This window comes from Trichosurus vulpecula, chromosome 3 (assembly GCF_011100635.1).
Source record: "Trichosurus vulpecula isolate mTriVul1 chromosome 3, mTriVul1.pri, whole genome shotgun sequence".
Classification (NCBI taxonomy): Eukaryota; Metazoa; Chordata; class Mammalia; order Diprotodontia; family Phalangeridae; genus Trichosurus; species Trichosurus vulpecula.
In genome coordinates, this window is record NC_050575.1 from 219,373,403 (window position 1) to 219,397,979 (window position 24,577).

Consider the following 24,577-nt stretch of genomic DNA (forward strand, 5'->3'; position numbering starts at 1 on the left):
TTTGCCAAGGAGTATAGGAGAAAACAGTGAGCAATAGAACAAACCAGAAAAGAAATTAGGGAGAGAGTATCAGAAATTGAAGAGGGAGGTCACATTTCTCTTACTCTTTGGATATGTTGAATATTTGCAAATTAGATAATCATAATTCAAGGGCAAAAAATCCTCATTCGTTGGGTTCCAAATTCTAGCCTAGGTTTTGATATTAAATATTGTTCTTTCTTCTCTTCTCTCTTCTCACCCAAACTGACTTCTCTACCTTTGATCTACTCTTTTATTTGATAACTTGTTCCCTTAATTATCCTCACTCTCTCCAAACAATCAATTGACCAGCTTTTAAGTGTCTACTGTGTTTCTGGTACTGGTCCAGGTGCTGAAATATCGAGATCAAAATGGAACAGTTTTTTCCCTCAAGAAGCTTACATTACTGGGGGAGATGTGCCAGCATCTTCTGTCTCTCCATTTCTACTGGCTCTTTTCCTTCTACCATCATACATTATTTTACATCACAAATGTATGTATGTATATATTTATAAATGCATATATGCATAAATATATTTATGCATGCATATATGCATATATGTATGTATCTATATACCACTCATCAAAGCCTTATGTGACCCTTCTGCACCATTCGGCATCTGTCCTTCTCGTCTTTCCTTTTTAAAAATTGACAAACCTTTCAAATAAGTTTTGCATCTCAGCTTCTCCACTGTACATTCTATAATAACCTCTTAGGAGCTCACTCTTCCTCCCCTATTCTTCTGAAAATCCATTTTCTTAATTCACAAATCATCAAATCCACTAGCTATTTCTCTGGTACTCTCCTTTGTTTTTCTACATTATTTGATACTTTAATCATTTGAAATATTCCACTGCCTTGCTTTCCATCTCTATCACCAGATCTTTATCTCTACCTTAAACCTCTTTTCTGAACTCTAGTTCTATGTTTCTACCTCCAGCCTTAACTAGGGTGCAGTGACTGAGACTTTGTTCCATGGTACTGAAATTTGGAGGGTACTGATAGGACTTATAATTCTTCAACCAAGTTAGTGAGAATTTGTTTTTCTGACCTGTGTAGAGATCTCCCAATAAGTAACTTTCTTTACTAATGCAGATCAAAGCTTTCTCTAAAATTTGTAATTTTGGAGAATGAGTTACCCAGGATCACATGTCTAATATATGTCAGAGTCAGGACTTAAACCCAATCTTTTCAACTTTAAGGCCAGCTATCTATTACACCATGCTGCCTCTCTATCAAGAATAATTAGTTACTCAAAACAAGAATCCATATGCTTTCTCTGTACTCTTTCCTATGATACTTCCTCTTCCCTACTACGGGTTTACACCCAAGTGAATTTCCCTCTGCTTCAGCCTCACCATGCTAGGTTGTGTGTTTCAGAGGGAGAGACTTTGTAATATCCTATGTTAGCAAAGCTCTATGTCTCTATCTAGGATCCCCTTGCCAGAATGTGGGAATGGAAAAGGAAATGGTAGAACTGATTGAGGGTTGGGAATTGACATGATAGACATAAGATTGAAGAAAATCCAGTGTATTAATGACAGTTTTGTTGAAATGGCTGCCTGTGTAGTCCTAGAATCACAAAATTGATCTCACCATTGTGTATTTGGTTGTGCTCTACTCCACCCACCTGGAATGCCCTTCTTCCTCCTAGTCCAACTTCATTCAATTCAAAATTCATGTTGACAACCCATTGAATTCTATACATTCTCCTTTAACTATATCCATATGTTAAATGTTAGCTTGTAAAATCATAGAAACATAGAAGAAGAAGAATAACTAGCATTTTATAGTGCTTTAAGCTTTACAAAGTGTTTTATATAAGATTTTTCATTTGGTCCTCACAGTGGTCCTGTGATGTAGGTGCAATTATAATCCCTGTTTTACATATGAGAGAACAGAGGCAGATAGAGGTCAAGTGACTTGCCCAAAGTCACAGATCTAAGAAGGGTCCGAGACTATATTTCAACTCACATCTTCCTGACTCTGGGCCCAGGGCTTTATCCACTGAGCAACCTAGCTATAGATTTAGAACTGAAAGGGATCTCAGAGATCATTTAGTACAATGCCACCCCCAGCCCCCCAGGAAACTGAGGTCCAGAGAAATAAACAGTTTGTCCAAGTTCAAATTTTCAAAGGTTTTCAAGTTTTCAAATTGCGTCCCTAGGTCTGACTCCAAATGTAATGCTCCTTTCACTATACCACATGGCTGGATTGTGGAAGCTCTTGAACACATGACAAGGGAGTTTGAACTCTATTCCAGAGACAATAAGAAGCTCCAGAAAGGTTTTAAGTAGAGAAAGAGGAGTATGACCAGATCTGTATGCTAAGGGTGAAGGGTGAATCTGATGGGTGAAGGCTAAATCGTATGGGAGAGATAATAAAGGTAAGAATATTTTTCAGTAGGCTATTTAGACAGTCCAAGTGAGTGGTAATGGTGATGTGTATGTATTTGGATAGAGTTGGTTCCCCACTTCTCCCTATTCTAACTAATATAAACACAGAAAGTAAGGTAACAGAAATAATGAGGCAGTAATTTGTTAAACAAAAGGTAAAAATGATTCTATTCCTTGTTATCTTTTTTCAAAGTATGAAGGAGCATTCCCAGGTAGAATCAGAGGATCAGCTTTCCAGCAGATGGCCAGACATTGACCATTTCCTTGGCAAGCTTGGCTCTAGCTTGTCTTTCCAAGCTTATTACACATCATCCTGTTTTCATATATACTATCAACCAAACCATCTTTCTTGCTATTCCTTACATATTAATCAGCCTCTCACCATATGTCTTTTCCAGTGCTATCCCTATGTCTGAAATGCATTCCTTCCTCATCTTCATCTGTTAGAATCCTTAATTTCAACTCGAATATTTCCTTTTTCTTGGGGCCTTGGTCCCTGTCCTCCTACATGTTACCTCCCTCCCCTTCCTCCCCAATTACCTTACATTATTCTGTACAACTCACACAGTCCACAATATCTAGTTAGCCCTGGACCATGTTTTCCATATTGTTCAATCAACAACCTTGGCCATCTTCTTGCCATCCATTTCCTATTGAGTCAGTTTTGCTGCTGCTACAAGAAAGAATGTGTCAATCAAATTGCCTATGGATACACTCACCAACCCCTGATTTCCCAGATCAAAACACCATTCCCTGGCCACCATTCCCCTATATGTTATCTTGAAGGCAAGAACCGATTCAGTTTTGTATTTGGACTACTGGTGCCTACCACAGGGTCTGGCAAATAGTATGGGCTTATTTAATATTTTTTGATTGATTGAATTGATGTATGCTATATTACAGAGATAAAATCAATTGCTGATCTTTGTTGAGTGAGTGAATGATGCTAAGAATCATCCTTGTCACTTGCTCTCTCCGGTCATAGTGCCTAAAATTCCATTATGAGAAATACATTCCTTATTAGGCATTTTCTTTTGAAATACCACAGAATTTCATAATAGGAAGATAGCTCTAGTCCTGGGACCATACAGTCCATATATGAAGAAGTTCTTTAACAATATACCTTACAGGTAGTCATATAGCCTTTGCTTGAAGGTCTCAAGTGAGGGGAACCTCACGGCGGTGGGGGGGGGGGGAGGCAGGGGGCGGGGTGGCGGCATTCTACTTTTATATACTTCTAATTGTTAAGGAGTTAATTCCTGACATCAAGACAAATTTGCCTCTGTATTTCCACTCATTGCTTCACTCACTGGCTCCTCCTGGAGTCAAGTAGAACAAATAACAATGATATTCTGGAGAAGAGTTACATGTTAAGCTATTATGAGTAATTAATATCTTGGTTTGAATGAGTTTTCTGTCAGCCTTATGCTGAAAAGATAACTGGGAGTAGGATGTTAAGGAAATAGATCTTTGATGGGATAGAGCTCAGACAGGCCTTGGTAGAACATAAGACTGGGTAACCATTCCAGATAACAATACCAAGGGACTTGATTCTCCCCTAGTTGTTAGAGGATATGTACACATTCCTAAGTGATGTAGCGAATAGAACACTGGTCCTGGAATCAGGAGGACACATCTTCTTGAGTTCAAATCCAGCCTCAGACACTTCCTAGCTGTGTGACCCTGGACAAGTCACTTAACCTTCTTTGCCTCAGTTCTTCATCTATAAAATGAAGCAGAGAAGGAAATGGCAAACCACTCCAGTATCTTTGCCAAGAAAAGTCCAAATGGGGTCGTGAAGAATCAGACATGATTGACAAAAAACTACTGAATAGCAACAATAACACATTTCTCCAAAACATAAAGGAAAAGTGACACCTCTATCCTGACTCCAATGTGTTCTCCTAGGGAGATAGTAGCCTGAATGTGAAGAGTCACCAACTGATTCTTTTCCCTAGTGTTGTGTGAGTGGAGCAGGTGTGTCAGAACAAATGTAGAAATGCTCTAAGTACACCGTTGGGAGGAATGCTCACTCATGCCTCCCTTCTCCACACCTGACAGGAGCAAGCAATGGAGAAGCCATTCTAGACAGGAGACAAACATTTTTTCCTTTCTTGCCTCCCTCTCTCTCTTCCTCTTTCTACGGCTCTTGTCCTCCCCTGCCCTGTATTAATCGGCAGAGTATTAACTTCCATGTGTTGAAATGAGCATGGTCTCTGACTGGGAAAGCCTCAAGAAATATCTGAAACAACTGACATTTTGTTAGCTAGGAAGTACAAGAATGTGCTCCTGATGAAATTCTGGCGTTGCCTTCATTATGTTCTATTTTCACGTAGGAATGTTTTTAACTGGAAGCGAGAGAGAGATACTTCCTAACCCACTCCCGAAGGACAGACACTGCAAAGCTGACCTGCCCATTTGGAAGAAAGAAACAATTCAATTTGCAGGATCATAGATTTAGATCTGAAAGGGAACTTAGAGGTCCAGTACAATTCTCTCATTTTAAGGTTGTAGAAACTATGACCCAGAGATGTTAAGTGACTTCCCCAGGATCACACAGCTAGTAAGAATCTGGGGCAAGATTCAAATCCAGCTCTTACAGATTCCAAATCTAGTAACTGATCCACTATACTAAGTTACTTCTAAAGTGGCACAAGAGCATACAAGTAAGTCTTTTCAGCGTGATAAGCAATTATGAAAGGCCTCCTTTGTGCCAGGAGCTGGATACAGAAGATTAATCAACTACCATTGAAGACGAGTTGATGTATTAGATACTATGTTAAGTGCTAGGGGTACAAAGAAAAGCAAAAAGCAAAACAAAAACAAAATAGTCCCTGCCCTGTGCCTAAAAGGAGCTTATGTTCTACTGAGGGAAACCACAGGCCTGTAAATATAAGTTAGATATATGACATAAATAGAGATTTTCAGGGGAGGGGATAATCTGGAAAGTTCTCTTGTAGGAGGTAGTAACTTGAGATGAGCCTCAGAGGGAGCTAGAGGTTCTAAGATGTAGATATGAAGAAGGAGAGTATTCTTGGCCTGTGAATGGACACAATTGTTGTGCACAGGCACTAGCAAGCAAACCAGTTTGGCTGGAATGAGTATGTCATGGGGAGTAATATGGAATCAGTCTGGAAAAGATAGATCACGATTCAGTTGTGAAGGGATTTAAATTCCCCAAAGAAGAGTTCCTATTTTTTCTTTGAGGGAACAGGGAGCCAGTGAATCTTCTCAAATAGAGTGGTGACTGGCCGTATATGTTCTTTACAAAGATCAATTTGGCACCTTTTCTCCCAAAGGAAAACCAAAGGGCCTTGTGCTGTGGTGATTTGCTATCTCCTGGAGTCCCCACCACAGGCCCCTTTGTGGGAATAAGCATTTTCCTGAAGTCCCTCTTTAGTATCATACCTGTTAGTAAGAGCTCTGGTGTCCAGGTGGGGGTGTATTATTTATGGAGAGGCATGAAATGAGGGTTTGGTGAAAGCACCCTTTTTCAAAATGATAGGAAAAATTGCTTAAATGTTCTAATTCATTTTCTGGTCACTTGAAAATAAATGACCATGGCACAGAAGGAAAAACAGACTGGATGACATAACCATTGACAGTTTTCGGGAATGCAGAAACCTGGCAAAGACATCAAGGGATATGATTCATGGAAAAAAAGATTTTTTATGGTTTTTAACTCAACTGGCTATTTTGTATTCTGGAAAATACTTTTTGTTCAAATTTCCTTGCAAAGGGCCACTGAATAAATGCAAACTAAACACAGCTTTCTGGTTCTATGAGATGTTGGTTTACAGGACATACACTAAAATGTGTAAAACGCTTATTGACATTTGGTTTGAAATGTCTTGATAATTAGGCTAGAAGGAACAGTTGGAGAAAAGCAGCTTATCGGTATGCCACCACATGGCAGGTTTTATCATTTCCTAGTTCATCACCCAACAACATTCCCTGCAAATCTGACCCAACATCTGCCAAAGCAGTAGAGTTCTGGGTAAATTGTGCCCAATGTAGCTACCACTTCGGGTGGTCAATTCAAACTTCCTTCCTTTGGAATCTAAGCGAAATCTTTATTTCTGGGAACAACCTTCCGTCTGCATTCTAGAAAAGATTGAATTGAACTTTTAATAGTTTTTCAGATAACCTGGAAGAAGAATGGATAAATTGCATAGTCTTGCCTGGTTTGATTTCCTTAGATTTCCTAGAAAAAAATTTAACTTTCCCTGGGTGAATTGGAGCTCATCACTGATACCTCAAGCCTTCAGAAGAGAAAGGAGAGGACCATCCCAGTTGCTGGTCATTCCATGTTTCTGTCTTTTGATTAGAAATTCTAATTAAATTGCAAGGAGTCACCTTCCTTACTTGTTAGGTATCTATGCTTCCTCTAATTTATTGTCATGGTTTTATCATTAAATTATCATTATTTGTTTATTTGAATTTGTCTTCCCCTCAGAAAATCTCAAAGAAGAGATAGGCAGTAAACATTTATTAAGCACTTACTATGTGCTAAGCAGAGGTGGGGACTTACCAGGACAGAATATTCTATATATCATCAGACATGTCTGTATCAGACATCGGTACTTAGCTTTTTTTTTTATTTTAATAGAAAAAAAAATCAGGAAGGCCTAACTTCAAATCCTACTAGTTGTGTGACCACATACAAGTCAATCAATGTCCCTCGCGCCCAGTTTCTTTATCTGTAAAGTAGGGATAATAGTAGCAACAACTCCTCTTAGTGGTATGAGGATCAGATGAAGTAGAATATATAAAACACTTTGCAAACCTTAAAACTTTATAAATATTAGCCATTGGGCATTATTACATGAGTGCAGAGACTTCCACCATTTGTCTTTGTATTTCCTATTTGGTACTTAGTAAATACGGGCTGAATCAAATCGAACATTTTTATTTAGCAGCTAGGTGGTACAATAGAGTGTGGGTCTAGAGTCAGGAAGACCTGAGTTCAAACCTGGCCTCAGACACTCCCTAGTTGTGTGACTCTGAGCAAGTCACTTAACCCTGTTTGCCTCAGTTTCCTCATCTGTAAAATGAGCTGGATAAGGAAATGGCAAACCCCTCCAGCGACTTTTGTCCAAATGAGGTCATGAAGAGCTGGACGTGAATGCAACAACTGAATAACAACAGGCAGTTTCAAGCTTGTGCCCATGCCATTTTCAAAATGCTGTTCTTGTTCTTGACTTAGAGTACTCAGTCTTAATATCAAGTTTTAAAATGTTTGGCACTTTCCGCATAGAACAGAGAAGAGGGTGACACATCTAAATGGAAAAGCCTTTCAGAGCTTAGGTAATCCTCCTCTAATCCTGCTTCTCTACACAAAAACAGTAGGTGGAAGATTTTCTGTCTCCTACACCACTTGTACACAGTAGAACAAAGATGAGAGAATGGAGCTGGTTCTGAGTGGCTCATTTTGTGGTCTGTGGGCTCATTCCAAAGGTAATTGTATCACTTCTCAACCCTGTTCTTCCATACTAGCAAGTGATTTTCTCATAGGTTTGGAAAACTTAAAGAATTAATGCCTGTTTAAGAAGATCACAGACATCAAGCAAAGCAATATTTCAACATAACTTGTCCCTTTCTTCCATTGCAGTTACTTGGTTTCTGTGGAATTAGAACACAGTGGAAGTTATGGCCCCAGGGGCAAGTTTTAAAAATAAGTTTAAAAAAAATGTTTGTGTCCTTCGGTTTCCTTCCAACAGAAGAATCAAATGGGACAATTGTTGGGCTATTTATAGCAGGTGTTTTAAATACATTGAGAACAATTGAGGAATAGTTTGTCTGCCAAAGGCACCCATGCTTTGTTTCCTATATCTGGTACCATGGTCATGGGATCACAGGGTCACAGCTTCAGGGCTGGAAGGGACCTTAAAGGTCATCTAGTCCAATCTTCTCATTTTACAGATTAAGAAACTGAGTGGCCGAGCTGTATCAGTTGATAGAGTTTGGGCACCAAGAGTTCCCTACAATTATGGAACCATAGGCTTAGACCTCCACCTTTTGTCTCCCCTCCTCCCCACTGCCCTGCAAAAAAAAAAAAAAATCCCTCTGGAAAAGTGTGTTCTAGTGGAAGTTATGGGAAAACACTTTCTAAGTCGTTCCTCTAAGACATTAATACTAAACCTCTCTTGCAAACCCTGGCTCTATTTAAGTCTCTCCTTTAGTGATTCCTGTAATTGCTAGTGCTCTCCCTCAATTATTTTGAATTCATTTGGTATGTCCTACTTCTGACATGAACTAGCTATGTGACCCTAGGCAAGTCACTTAACATCTTAGTGCCCCCTTCAAATCTAACAAGATGTCATAGAGAAGGTGCCAATCTACATTTTTGGAAGCAATTTCTTTTTTTATTTTCTCATATTTTATTATTTAATATTTTAGTTTTCTTTTTTTCTTTTTCTTTTTTTTTTGGAGGGGGGAAGGCAAGGCAATTGGGGTTAAGCAACTTGCCCAAGGTCACACAGCTAGTAAGTGCGTCAAGTGTCTGAGGTCAAATTTGAACTCAGGTCCTCCTGTCTTTGGGGTTGGTGTTCTACTCACTGCGCCATCTACCTGCCCCTAATATTTTAGTTTTCAACATTGATTTCCATGAGATTTTGAGTTACAAATTTTCTCCTCATTTTTACACCTCCCCCCCAAGTTGGCATAGCTAGGTGGCACAGTGCATACAGTTGTCATGCCTGGGGTCAAAAAGACTCTTCTTCGTGCCTCAGACACTTCCTAGCTGTGTGCCCTGGTCAAATCACTTAACCCTGTTTGCCTCAGTTTCTTCATCTGTAAAATGAGCTAGAAAAGGAAATGGCAAACTGTTCCAGTATCTTTGCCAAGAAAACTGCATATGGGGTTACAAAGAGTCATACGCAATTGAAAATGACTTAACTGAAATGTTTATATACAAATAAATTGTATTTTATTATATACATATTATATATTATATAAAGATATTAGATATATGTGCATATATTTACTTAACAGAATGTATTTCCCCCCCAATGGAATATAAGATCCTGAGGGATTTTTAAAATTTTGTTTGTGTTTTATGTTCACTTTATTATGTTTAATTTTTCTGTCAGTATCACCAGCAGCTTAGCACGGTAGCTGACACGTAGAGCAGCTAGGTAGTACAATGAATAGAACGCTGTACCTGGAGTCAGGAAGACCTGAGTTCAAATGTGACCTTAGACGTTTACTAGTTCTATGTCCCTAGGCAAGCCATTTGAATTCTGTTTCTGAAAATGACAATAAGAATAACTCCAGGAAATAACTCTAGTCCTAAGGATTGTTGTGAATATTTAAAAATGAAATATTTGTAAAGAGCTTTGCAAACCTTAGGCGCTAGATAAATTCTAGCCACTGTTATTATTATTATGTGATTGAGAAATGCTCAATGAGGTTGATAAAAGACCCAGGTTGGAACTAGATCAGCAAGCAGGATTTTATTTAATTAGCATTGTGTTTTAAGCCATATAGGGCTTTCTCTCTCTCTTTCCCTCCCTCGCTCCCTCCCTCCCTCTCTCTCTCTCTCTCTTCCCATCCCCCCCTCAACTTCTAGGTGGCTCAGTGCGTAGAGCTCAGGAAGGCCTGAGTTCAAATTCAGCCTCAAACACTTACTAGCAATGGGACTCTGGGCAAGTTTAACCCTGTTTGCTTCAGTCCTCATCTGCAAAATGAGATAGGAAGGAAGTGGAAAACTGTTTCCGTATCTTAAACCCCAAATGGAGTCATGAAGAGTCAGACATGACTGAAGTAACTGGATAACAACAAAGACAAAACCTCCTTCTATACAATATTTCCCATGTCAATCAAATGGCAAGTACATTTTGGACTATCATGGATTTAAATGGGTGGGTCAGACAGCAGCATAGAAGGAGATGAAATGATCCCTTTGCTCACCAATGAAGTTGCATCTTTTTTATGGCAGCATGAATCTTTGATTCAAATCCTGGGATGTATGAGAAGCCTTGACAGATCAGTAATTGAGTCTATGGGCAGAATTGTCTTTAAAATTAATAAAATTTTTGGATCATGCACTTAGCCTTTATGATTAGGTAATGGTTGGGAACAAAAACAAAGGCCCAACTCTAAACTTGGATGAAAATAATTTAGTCTGGTTGCAGGAAGTGATTGTTAGTGCTCAACTTTTATTCCACGAATGAAACAAGTTAAAACAGCCTGACTATTGATTGAGAAGTACCATATTTACTTAGAAGTTTCCTCTGCTATGTTTTCCCCATACACATTGTGAGAAAAATTGAAAAAAAAATGCTACTTTGAATAAATCTTTCCCAACCATCCTGCATTCTATTTTTTCCCCTTTTGCATTACCTGTTAAACAGCTGGGACCCAATTAGTTCAAACAACGAATCCCCTGAAGAGGTCTCATTATTCAAATTCTCACTGCATGTTTCCATTGGATTGGAACCAATTGCCATACTTTACATAATTATAACTTGAAATAGTGTGAATTCAAATACGTGCAGCCACTTCAGGGGATTCATTATTCATGCTAATTGGGACCTACTAATATATTCTGCCCTAGTACTGTGCTTGGAACCCGGAGGAAGTTAATAAATGTTTGTTTGTTTAATTGGATTGAAGCTGGGAGGAAGTGAATAATGGTGAATTTAAACTCTAAACCTGAAACTTGAAAGGAAATGAGATCTTAATGTAAGCATCAACTTCCAGTCATCTCCATCTCCATCTCTCTCTCTCTCTCTCTCTCTCTCTCTCTCTCTTTCTCTCTCTCTCTATCTCTCTCTCTCTCTCTCTATCTCTCTCTCTCTCTCCTTTAAAAACACAGACCCTAAGATAGCCTTTCACTGCATACAACACTTTTCAGGAACTTGAGCAATTTTTGAAGGAAATAAGTGATTTTAGGAGATTGGTGTTTCACTTAATTTCACCATTGATTATTATCTCTAAATTTTGTAAAAGTTGAGGAGAGAACTCTTCAAGAGGACTACACAGTAATCAAGGTAATAGTAAATGTTAGTTTTTATGTTCAAATTCAGCTTTGGCTAGGGTATGTTTAAAAGGACCTAAGTTAAGGTGTATGTTATAATTGGAGAGATGAAGGTGAGAAATGAATAAGAAAAGAAATCAAGAGAAAAATCAAATTTTCAAAGATCAAATTCAATAAATATCCCAGGGATATAGTTCAAGGGCAAATGAGAGAGGAGATATCAAAGGAATACTGGTATTCATAGCTTGTCTGACATCTGGATTTACCTTCCTCATGTTTGGGAATGTGATATATTCTTCCATTTGGTTCTGCCCACATAGGAAGCAGGAGGGCAATAGATAATTCCAAACAGTTTGTGCTGACCCAGAAAGGGCTTCTTTTACTCTTCCTCCTAGTTTCATTTCTAGAAGACTTCTAATTGACCAATGGATTGGACTTGTGAAGTTGTATCTTATTGTCTCAAACAATGATTATTACTGATGACAGTGGATAGTTAGATCTGGAGGCAGAAGTGTTGTTGTTGTATCTGACTTTCTGTGACCCCATTTGAGGTTTTCTTGGCAAAGATACCAGAGTGGTTCACTATTTCTTTCTCCAATCCATTATTTCAGATGAGGAAACCGAGGTCAACAGGGTTAAGTGACTTTCCAAGGGTCACACAGCTAGTAAGTGGCTGAGGCTGGATTTGAACTCAGGTCTTCCTGACTCCAGGCCCAGTGCTCTAGCCACTGCCTTTTTTTTTTTCTTGGATCACTCTTCAGATTTCTTTGCAGTTGATTTCTCCTTATGATTATGCACAAAATGGCAAGTACTCTCATAGATCTATCACTCCTTGTAAGCTATAAGTACCAAATGAGTGTGAAGTGTTATGACTATCATTCCTTAAAAATAAAAAAAAATTAACCTGAAGAACCTTCTCTTCCAGATGTTTCCCTCACCTCTGCTCTATTCCCTAGGTAACTACTGCCTATGGACTGCTTATTCGAAATGCTCTGTTCTGATCTAGTCTGGGATGTATGTAACCTGTGTTTGAATACCAGCAATGTTATTTAATAGCTATGTGACCTCAGGCAAGTTGCTTAACCTCTTTTTACTAGTTTCCTCAATGGCAAAGTAAGGGATTTGGATGGGAAGACCTCTAAGGTTCCTTCTAGCTTGGACGCTCTATAACTATATGATTGGTATCTCATGGACTCCAGGGGCCTAGTTCAGAACTGGACTTGAATAGGAAAAAAATTAAGTCTCAATTGTTTTCAAAGCTGTTAAATTATGAAATTTTCTTTGTCCAGTTCCCAGAGAACTAGAAAAAAAATTTACTCCATTGTCTTCATTGGCTTCCTCTCAAGTATTTCTTTGTTAGAAGGAAGACCTGATGTTCCTAAAGGGATTTCCAAGATATCTCTCTTTCTCTGAAGATATAGGTAGGTAGCTCAATTTGCTCTCCCAGGGTTTTGTATTTAATTCTTTTTGTAAAGTAGTTATGCATTTAATTTTTGATACAATAGATGTTTCCCAACACACACTAAAACAAACTGCTTAATAAAGACCACTCCCTGAAAAAAAAATTGGCAATTGCTTGCTAACAGAAAGGAAGAATGTACTATTAATTCTGGCAATATGGCATAACACTGACCATTGTATTTAACAGAATTTTGTTGTCTTTCTGTGTTGACTTTATCGCCATTATTGCAATTAGAGTTACTGTCTTTTTGTATCTGCTCTGTTTCCTTCATTTTGCATAACTTCATACACTTTCCCCAAGCTTCTCTGAACTTTTCGTGTGTGACATCCCTTAAGGCACAGTTATCATCTATTACACTCATATACCAGAATTTTTTGAGCTGTGCCAATCATCAGGCACATATTTTGGTCTCAGATTTTTATCATTAATAATGCTTCTTTTCTTGCTGTCAATATTCTTGTTACTCCCAGTAGTGAAATGTCTGGACCAAAGAACATGAACACTTTAATGGCTTTTCCTGATAAGTTTTAAATTATTTCCCAGAATAGTTAAACCAAATCACAACAGGAGCAGTGAATTAATTAGTGCATCCTCTCCAGCTCCTCCAGCAAGAATTCTTCCCCCATCTTTATGCATCTTTGCTTGTTCGATGCATATGAGGTGGTGCCCAAGGATTGTTTTCATGTTCATTTCTCCATTTGTTAGTGATTTAAAATTTTTTAGGTAGTTATTGATTGTATTTCTTTCTTTGAAATTAAGTTAAAGTAGGTGACACAAATAGATAGAATGCTGAACCTGGAGTCAGGAAGATCTCTATTCAAATCTTGCCTCAAGTACTTAGCTGTGTGACCCTGGGCAAGTAGCTTAAATCGATCTGTCTCAGTTTTCTCATCTATAAAAAATATAATAGCACTTACCTTCCAAAGTTGTTGTGAGAGTTAAATGAAATAATAATCTTAAGATGTTTTGCATACCCTAAATCACTATATAAATTAGATCTTATAATTTTCACAGAAGTCATTTGTGTTCATTACTTATTTGCTTTGTTGTCTGGTATTGATTCATTTAACACACATGTATTAAGTTCCTACTATGTATAATACTTTTAATATTATTAGTTAAGCCTGTGAATAGTAAATGGAATTGCATATCTAATTGATATTGAAGACATATTGTAGATATCCAATTATTTCAAATTATCACTAGATGATCAGTTCCTCTTTGGTGGATCTTGAACATGTAAGCATAAACCAAAATGACTGTGTAGGGAATTTAATGATGTAACATTTTATAGGCCTCTTATTCCTGTTAATCATGTTGTACTCCAGACACAAAATCAAAATCTTATATGTTTAGACAGTATTGCCACGTTTCTATATTGTCACCACCAATCACTGTCCTGAAAATATGGATGAAGAGATGATTTATATTTTGTTTGTTTTCTGCATTTTCTGGAACATTCTCTCCTTGATCAAGTGGTAGAAATTTTTTGTCTAAATTTGTTTTAATTATATTTATTAATGCAACTTTGAAAGAATCAATTCCCCTTTGTAGGTCTTATTTCATCTGATTTCTTTCCTATCCTTTCTAGTTATATTTTGTCTGTCTATGCTTTTCACATTTTCTTACTGTTCATAGTAAGTGAACAATCTGTTTTCCAAGTTTTATATTACTATTATTATTATAATTATAATTACATAGCTCATATTAATAGAACAGAACTGGAAAAAGTCATACAACCATTCTGAGTGCATTATAAATTTATGTTATCTAACTTCAAATGGGCCCTCATTGATGCAATCCTTTTTATTTCTCCCTATCTGATTCTCTATCTCACACACTAGAAAGTATTTGAAACAATCTCTTCTTTACCTAAGCCTTCCACAATTCCCCCTTCCACTTTAACAGAGTACCTCATCTCCTACTTTTAGGATGGCTAGGTGGCTTAGTGGATAGAGTACTGGGCTTGGAATCAGAAAGACTCATCTCCATGAGTTCAAATCTGTCCTCAGACACTTACTACCTGTGTGACCCTGGGCAAATCACTTAACCTTATTCGCCTCAGTTTCCACATCTGTAAAATGATCTGGAGAAGGAAATGGCAAACCACTCCAGTATCTTTGCCAAAAAAATCCCCAAAAAGGGTCACATAGGGTCAGACACAATTGAAATGACTGAACAGCAGCATCTACTTTACTGAGAAAATTGAGGCATTTAACATGAACTCCTTTCATCTCAAAACCCCTTGACACCATCCCCCTACCTCTTCTCTTCTAGTTTCTGACAATAAGGTGGCTACTCTCTTTGTCAAGGACAACTCATCTACATGTAGCCTACATCTCATTCCTTCTCATCTTCTCTAGCAGACTGCAAGTTCAGTCATGCCCTCTCTCAGTCTAATCTTCAACTTGTCCCTATCTACTGTTTCCTTTCCTGTCACCTTCAAAATGATAGCCAAATCTTCCTTATTCTTAAATAATCTTCCTTGGACCCTACCACCCATCCCTTCAAGCTAACATCCTATATCTTTTCTCCTTTTCTCAGCTAAACTACTAGGAAAAAAAAAACCTGCCCATGCTTGATATCTCTACTGCCTCTCTTCTTCCTCACTCCTCAATCCTTTGTAATCTGACTCCCAATCTTATCATTCAATTAAAGTTTCTCTCTCTCTCCAAAGTTGCCTAATATCTCTTACTCACCAAATCTAATGGTCTTTTCTCAATCTCCATCCTGCTCAGCCTATCTACTGCATTTGACACTAATGACCATCCTCTCCTACTGGAAGCTTTCTCCTTTCTCTTGGATATACATAACACTATTTGTTTCTAGTTCTCCTCTCTATCTAATCACTTCTCAATCTTTTTATTGGCTAATCGTCTGTGTCATGCCCCCTAATCTAAGACTTATCCATAAGCCGTAAATATCTCTCTATACTTGGCAACCTTATTATCTCCTATATGGTTAAATATTATCTCTATGCAGATGACTACATATCTACATGTCACATTCCAATCCCTTTCCTGAGTTTCAGTCCTGTACCACCAGTGGCTCATTGAACTTTTTGAATTGGATGTACTGGAGGTATTTGAAACTCATCATGTCCAATATTGACCTCATCAGGTTTTCCCCAAAACCCATCCCTCTTAGAAAATGTCTCTATTCCTTCCTACTGAAGGCACTACCATTCTCCAAGTTCCTCACATTCATAACCTCAACATTGTGCTCAGTTCCTTATTCTCCCTCACCCCACATATCTAATCAGTGGACAGATTTTGCCATTTTCCCCATATCTCTTGCATCTTACTCCTACTCTCTGTTTAAATAGTCATCAGATTAGTTCAAATACTCATTAATGTCACATAAATTATTGCAAGAGCCTTTCAATTGATCTCCCTGTCCCAAGCCTCTCCCCAGTTCAGTTTACTCTCTATACTATTGCCAAAGGGATTTTTCTTAAACACAGATCTCGACATGTCACCCTCTTAACTCACTCAACTACGGTTGCTCCCTATTGTCTATTTCTAATACCAAAAACTAGCTTTTATTTTATTTTTTTCAATTGGGAAACACAAGAAACTTTCCTAATAAACGTGGGAGTAAAGCAAGCATACTAACTTTTCTTGCTATTATTGACCATAATTCTAGAAATGTTAACAAAAGCAAGGAAACAAGAAAAAGAAATTAAAGGCATAAATATCACCAGAAGAGAAAAAAAAAATTCTCTTTGCTAGTGACATGATGTACTTAGAAAATCACATGTACTCAGGAAAGAAACTGACACAATACCTTTGATAAAGTAAGAGTGTAAAATAAAAATGTAAAAACCATCAGCATTTCAAGATAGCTGAAATTACTGGAGGAAATATAGGTGTGAGAAGGCTCATTCAGAAAAGTTACAGAATATGCTGGAAACAATCAATTTAGGCACATTCAATGTTTATATAAATAAATTACAACATATTCTTTAATTGCTCGTGGTTAAGCTGAGCCAATAAAATAAATCATATATTAATTTACAGATGTTTGTGTTATAACAATAAAACAGGAGGATACTTTGTTGTTATTCAGTCATGTCTGACTCTTTGTCACCCCATTTGGGGTTTTCTCCAGCTCATTTTACAGATGAAGAAACTGAGGCAAACAAGTGTAGCGACTTGCCAAGGGTCACACAGCTACTAAGTGTCTGAGTGTGAATTTGAACTTAGGTTTTCCTGACTCCAGGCCTTTGTAAGGCCAATCTGGTGTATCTTGAGAAAGTTTTTTGCTTTATTTCTCGTGCTGCTGTTGGAGTTGGTTCATGGCATTTTTCTTTTGTGATGTTGTCTTTTCTCTTAATACATATGAATATGTATATATTCATTAGGCAGTCACTCTTACTTGGTTTGTTTATTTCTTAGAATATTTTGAAATTTATTTTCTGATCATTTTCTTCTCTTGGGACATTGCTGTATTCGAGGGGGCTATTAAAAAGTCAAAATCCCTGGCGACTCCCAACACCTTCATTTTACCGGTGTAGAAAGACAAGACCTCCTAGGTTAAATGGCTTGCCCAAAGGTCACACAGGGAAGGAGCATTAGAGCTGGGATTTGAAATTATAGCCTTTGATTTCAGACCAATGCTTTGTCTTCTAGTTGCTGTGGCTCCTAGAAACCCTTCTAAAAATTAAGGGACATACATACAAAGCTTAGTTCTTGCTTTAAGAAGACCTTAGTTTCCTTATCTATAAAATAGTGGTTTTTTAGGTACTGTCCAACTCTAATTCTATTGTTTACTATATCATTGTGTAATAACAACATAGTATGTGTTTTTATGTACACACACACATCCATTCAAAACTTGCAAAGGACTTTCCTAAAAACAGTTTGAACTAATAAAATCTAAAGGCCCTTTGACTTCTAAAAGCCTAGGCCTCTCTGCACTGGGTTCAGTTTGAAAGATTGACAATATAGGTGGCTCCTACTCTGCACAAATATGGAAATAAAAATTTATATGTTTTGATCCAAGTTAAGAGCAAAACCAGAAAGCCCCCTGAGTGACCTAAATCACCTTTTTTTGTCTACCTACATTGATCTAAGGAACTGAATGATTTGATCTTCACTTCTTGTTGTGTGAATAAGCCCATCCATTATCTTTTTTAGGTCATTTTGCCCTTATTTATTACCAGAAGTAGAAGTACTTAGTGGGGAATAGGATTTCTGCCATTAAGCCTTTGATTGATTGCCATATTGTAAAGGGATTATATTTGTTTTGTTTGGTCCCAGGGAAAAGAATTAAGAACAATTCATTGATTTGTTCATTCATTCAATGAGGATTTATTAGGCACATACTATGTGACAAGCATTGGACTTGGCACTGGTACAAAGACAAAACTTAATAGACCTTGTCTTCAAGGAGCTTACAAGAACCATGCAAGGACACAGGATCAGAATTAATAATAACTAACATTTATATAGTTCTTTAAATGTTGAAAAGAGCTTTACAAACATTATATCATTCTATCCTCACAACAACACAGAGATAGAAGCTATTACTATCCTCATTTTACAGATTAAGAAACTGAAACAAACGATTGGTAGGTCACTTAACCAGAGTGAGCACAGCCAGTAAGTGTCTAAAGTAGGATTTGAACTCAAGTCTTCCTACCTCCAACACTGTATTTACTACACTACCTAGCTGCCTCCACACAAAGAGACATCTTCCCAACAATTAAAGCTGTTGAAAGTGGAATGGGCTACCTTGCTTGGAGGGTCTTGGTTAGGGTCTCACTAGAAAACTTCAAGCAAAGGCTGGATAATCACTTGTCTGATAAGTTGCAGATGGGATTCTTGTCAAGGTATCGGTTCAACCCAATGGTGGTTGATGTTCTTTATATCTCTGAGCTTCTGAGATTTTGTGCATTCCTTGGGTATCTCTCTCCCCTTCCCCTTTCCCCATGAATGAAAATCAGTTCACACGAGAGGCTGAGTTTAACTACATTGCGTTTTGAATGGGCTGGTATTTGGTGCCTTAGTTGGTAAGAGAATGAGCCTAGAGATGGCAGGCTGCCTTCTATTATTACACCTAAGGGGGCAGTAGCACATCCTTAAAGTGTATTATTGGAGAGGAAATGCAAAGGGTAATTGAAATCTGTTTTCATTCACATCAGTGGATGACCTTAGTCACTTCATCTAACCCTGCTTTTCTCCCTCCTCACCCATTCAACACACACACACACACACACACACACACACACACATAGAGGTACCACTATTTTACAGATCATTCTCAGAAAATTTAGTTTTTATAATACCAAATACCACCCCCATGAAATGTTCTCCTTTGTTCTGAAGAGAAATACTAATTTTTATATCCTCCAGCATCCCCTCCCTCCGGTTTTCTCTTACTTTCTCTCCCTCTTGCAAAAGACTAGGTCAATGGCTCTGTCCTTTTTACACTCCTTTGGATCTGTGGGGTGGGGTCAGCAATGCTTTTGTATCTTTTCATTTTTAGAAGAGCTTCCCTATACAAACCTTAAGAGAGAAATGGATCAAAAGTGAAATTGACCATAAACTCTTATAGGATGGCAGATGTAGAACTGGAAGGGCCCTCAGGCATCCATCATGTGATCCAAATCCCTCATTTTACACATTAGGAAACTGAGGTCTAGAGAGCTAAAATGATCTGTACAAGGTTGCACAGGTTCCAAGTGACAGAGCATGAATTGGAACCTGGCAAAGGGAGAAAACTGATCTGGAAACTGTTCTCTGACTTGAAAACTAGTGCTCTTTCCTCTTTCGTTAGCTGAGTTCTGGGTCTGGACTCCTGCAGGCAAATCTACTCCATCCTAGGAAATCTCCATACAAACTGGGAAGCTAAGAAGTGGATTAATTAAATCAAATGTGTAGAGGTAGATTTTCCTGATTTGGAGTGGCAAAGGAGGAGAATAAAAAATGTTTCTGCTTTTATCTAGTGTGGGAATTTGCATTTTGCCTGCCTTCTTGATAAAAGTCCCCAATATGCCCGGATAAGGTGCTATCGGTGAGAAACTACCCTTCATCTTCCTGCATTGCCCCCACCCCCACCCCCAACCATCAAACTTTGAGACATTCCACTTGGCACATACTCAATTAACTTTCCATTTTCAGTGGCCCTGCCCTACATTATGACTTATCAGCTGTTTGGTGTTTGTCACTAAAAGAAGCAGGGATTGGTGAGAGGAAAAGAGGGGAGGAGGGTCAAAGAGAAGAAGCAAGCTGTGGAATGCATTCCCCTGTAATTGTGAAATGCCAAAGCCAACCCATGTGTTAGCAAAAGGTTTTCTAATAAGGAGAATAATGAACTTCAGTTTCTGACCTCCTGGCACGACAGCCGTATTTATCAGAAGGGGGCATGTGACTCGTTAAGACACACAGCTTGGACTTGAAGGAAACAGCTGTTCGTTCACTTCATGCTTTAGCACTTGGCAGCTGGACAAGAAAGGGTGATGTTTGTGTGGAATACCTCTGCAGACCGACTCTAGTTAAGTAAGTAATTGGAGATTTTGTCTTGTTTTTCTACAAGCCACCAACGGTTTCTTTTTATTTTTTTTTCTTTCTATTTCATGACACTTGGGAGAAAGAGAGATTTGATTTGTCCCTGGGATTAACGTCCACTTGTATTTTTAATGGCATTCTTGAACCTGTCTTATCGTTTGAACCACACCAATCTGTTTCTCTGTGCTTTATTTCGTTTGATTAATATCATTTTCTCTAATTGGGGGAATGAATAGGCTATATTGTTGAAGCCCAGTTACAAGAAACAGGATAGTCTGTTGACAAAGGGTAGGTTGTTCCCCCCTCCCCGCTCCACCTCTGATCTATGGGGGTTGGGTTTAGTTGTAAACTTTGGGTCATGCTGTGAAATAGTGGATAACTTACTGAGGTGCATGAGTGAAGACAGCTGACCTTGAAAAAGTTTGCTACTGGGAAAGAAACCTTGCAAAGTGATCCAGGCAAGTTTAGCTTCATTCCTGTGTGTGATCTGAAGCATTTCCTTCTAAATGCTAGAGTAACACTCAGTTTGACCAGGCAGAAAAACAACATGCTAGTAGGAAAGAAGAGGAAAGCCAAGAGGTCATGGCATGGATAGATGTGCAGTTAAATACATAGTTAGGTTACCATCTGACAGGTGTTACTGTATGTGCAATCTCTCATAGATATTTTGCATTCTTTGAACTAATTCATTTTTGCTTAGCTTGGAACCAGAGATTTTAAATGTCACAGGGTTTCTCCTTTAGATGGGGGGAATGATATAGTGAAAAGGGTTGCTTTTTTGTTGTTTTGTTTTTTGAAATACTCAAGATTTTCCTTCATCTTTGTACCCCAGAAGTACTGCATATAGCTGATTAATATCATATATGTGTTGAGATACAAGGTATTGAAAGGACTTATCCATCCACCAGACTCTTTTATTGATAATAAGACACATTCTTTGGGAGGCTTAAGAGCAGAAGTCATTCTGGAAACAAAACATTGGTTATGAGCTCTTTTCCTTTCTAGGATTCTGACCACACATCATACATAAAAGGAAAGGCAAAGTGGAGGGTAGAGGAAAAGGAAGATCATTGAGGATGACATAGAACCACTTAGAAATAGCAGCATCCTGAATCAGACAGAGTGCTGCAGAGTGATAACCAAATACTTCTTGGCTACTTCCTTGCTTTTATTTATCTACGTAGAGTCAATGTCAGGGAGTAAATTCTTGACCTCTACTCAGGTTTTATGTTTCTGCATTGCATGGATGTTTGAGTTCTGAGTAAGGCTGCTTCTGAGATTCATTGGATTCTGAATAAAGTATATAGGATTTCGTATCAAAGGTCTTGGGTCCAAATCCTTGCTGTCCTACTGACTACCTGTGTGACCTTGGCCAAGCCAATGGTCGTCTATGATTTTTTTCACTTATGATATCAGGAAAAATAGACTAGATAGTCCCTTTAAGCTCAAAATCCATTTTCCCTTGATCTTATTTTCAGGGATGATCTAATGAATTTTCAAATAGGGCTGACATCTCACCCTTTTCTCCCACTTTACTCTTCTCTGTGATCATTAACCTCTTCTTGTATACTCTCATTTGCTCAAATCACATTTTTCCCCACTCTTAATAACATTCACACATTTTGTGTGCGCACTTTACAAAGCAATTTGTTATTGTTTGTTTTCCAGTCATTTTTCAGTCCTGTCCCATTTGGGGTTTTCTTGGCAAGGATATTAGAGTGATATGCCATTTTCTTCTCTAGCTCATTTTAGATGAGGAAACTGGGGCAAAGAGGATTAAGTGACTTGCCCAGGGTCACACATCTAGTTAATGTCTGAGGCTGGATTTGAATTCAGGAAGAGTGTGACTCCAGGCCTGGCACTCAACTTACTTTGCCACCTAGCCGCCCCAGAAAGCACTTTACACTCATTCATTTAATACAATACTGTGAAATAAACATTGCAGGAAAGGATCATGGGATGTCTAACCCTAGATCTGGGATCCTATTTAGAGCTGGAAAGGACCTTAGAGATCATTCAGTTCAACCTATTCATTTCTAGATGAGACTCAGAGAATTAAGTGACTTGCCCAACATCACACAAACAGAAATACAGGTAGATCTTATGACTCCAAATCCATACCAAATTGCTATCTCCCTGCCCACTAATTTTACAGATGAGGAAACAGGCTCAGAGAGGTCAAGTCACCCAGGGTCATAAAGTTATGGCATAGTGGAGTGGGTACTCAAAGCTAAGCCTTCTCTACAGGACAACAGTAGGTAGTATGTAGGACTTGGAGTTAGGAGACCAGGATTGCATGTTTTGTATCAAATATTTATTAGCTGTGTGACCGTGGGCAGGTCACCTCACTTCTGGGAGCCTCAATTTTCTCCTCTATAAAAATGGGTTTACACTATTTACTTATGGAGTTCATAGTTTATTTATGGAGAATCATAGATAGGGACCTGGAAGAGATCTCAGAGGTCATTTAGTACAACTTCCCCATTTTACATGTGAGGAAACTAAAATCCAGACACCCCAGTCAAGTGACTTGCCCAAGGCTGCATAGCTAGTCAGTGACAGAATCCACATTTGAACTTAGGGCCTCTCATTCCAAATTCTTCACTCTCTGCCTCCTGCTTTATATACATTAAAATATGTCATAAATTGGAGTCACAATTATTATTTTGGCTCCAACTTCAGATCTTGTTCCATTATATTCTTTTCTTATATCCCTACATATCTAGAGAGTACATTAAAATTGCCTAGGTAATACTAAACTTTTTTGTCCTAAAGGGCCTCCCCTGCTTACTTGATGCCTGAAATATTGATGAGGAAAATCTAATTTGCCTTGGCTACCAAGTCACCTTGAACGGCTGCATGAAAGAAACCTTTCGGAAAACCTACAAATGACAAATGAAAGTTTCCCTTTTTCACTAAATTCCCAGGGGAACCATAGAATGCAGAAACATTGAGGAAAAAACCCATTTCCCAGTCCTCTATTGCTGAGCTATTTGACTTCTACCATTTATGGGAGGCTCTTTGATCATCCCATAAACCAAGCTTCAGTGGTATCCTTCATCTGAATGGCAGAGAAGAAAATACTGTGTTAAAGCATTCATGGATCTGTAGATGAACAACTTTCTCTTTGCCTAGATGCTGTAAGTTAAAACCTTTGTCAAATTAAGTTTTATCAATGGTACTCTGAGTAAGTCACCAGGATTAAAATGCTTGAACCAGGCTCTAAACCTCCAACTAATTCTCTACATAGACATCATAACATAATTATAATACTGAAGTCAAAGAGACTTATCGATCATTCACAAATCTGATCACACCTTGACTTTTGAAACAATAGCCTTCCTTGAATTTATTATAATGTATCCTATTGAACAAATATTTCTTAAGCACCTGCTATGTACAGAGTACTGGGCTACACTCTGAGGGAAAGACAAAGATAAGATGTGGTCCTTGTTCTCATAGAACTTATAATCTAGTGGAGGGAGGTAGGATATTTCAACACCTCATTAGATCTATGATCACATTGATATGGGTTCTCTTCCTTGTGGTACAAATAACAACCCATTCACGCTCTTCTATCCTGTATTTCTTTGTCCAGATCCTCCTATAAATCTCCATACAGATTCCACCCAGCAAACGGGAGTATTGTTCTGTTTCTGTTAACATTAAATGGATATCAGTGGAGCAGGTGGGCTGCCCATTGGTTATTCCTCGCTATTGCCACGTAATTAGCTTACCTCCTTTTCTAGGCATAATGGCATCCTTTGCCTCATATGTATGTAATATGCACAAATAATGATAATATCTATTTTTCTGATTCTGGGCATCTTCACTAGATGTTCCTCATGCCCAGAATACTTGCCCTCTTCATCTCTGCTTCCTGGCTTCCTTCAAGTCTCATCTCTGAAATCTCATCTCTACAAGATCCTCTTTCCTACCCGCCTTAATACCAGTACCTTTTCTCTATTGATTATTTCCAATTTAAACTGTATGTATCTTGTTGGAACCTATTTGTTTGCTTATAGACTATGAGCTTCTTGAGAAAAAGAATTTTTCTTTTTTTGCTTTTCTTTGTACCCCTTGTTTAGGACAGTGCTTGGTACATAATAGGTGCTTAAAAAATACAGATTGACTAAGCGAACAAGAAGAATACCACTGGAGTATTTTGCAAGGTCTGAGAAAGGAAAGATTATTTCTAAACTCATGGGA

The 24,577-nt window shown here is 38.2% G+C and overlaps 1 protein-coding gene across 1 annotated transcript in view; it reads left to right on the plus strand.

Annotated features, from left to right (window-relative positions):
* The first annotated feature begins 23,459 nt into the window (after positions 1–23,459).
* RASGRP3 (RAS guanyl releasing protein 3) overlaps positions 23,460–24,577 on the plus strand; it is a 116,900-nt gene continuing 115,782 nt past the window's right edge. Inside the window, 1 exon segment of the mRNA XM_036751774.1 lies at positions 23,460–23,508. The gene's annotated coding sequence lies outside the window, so the exon portion shown is untranslated.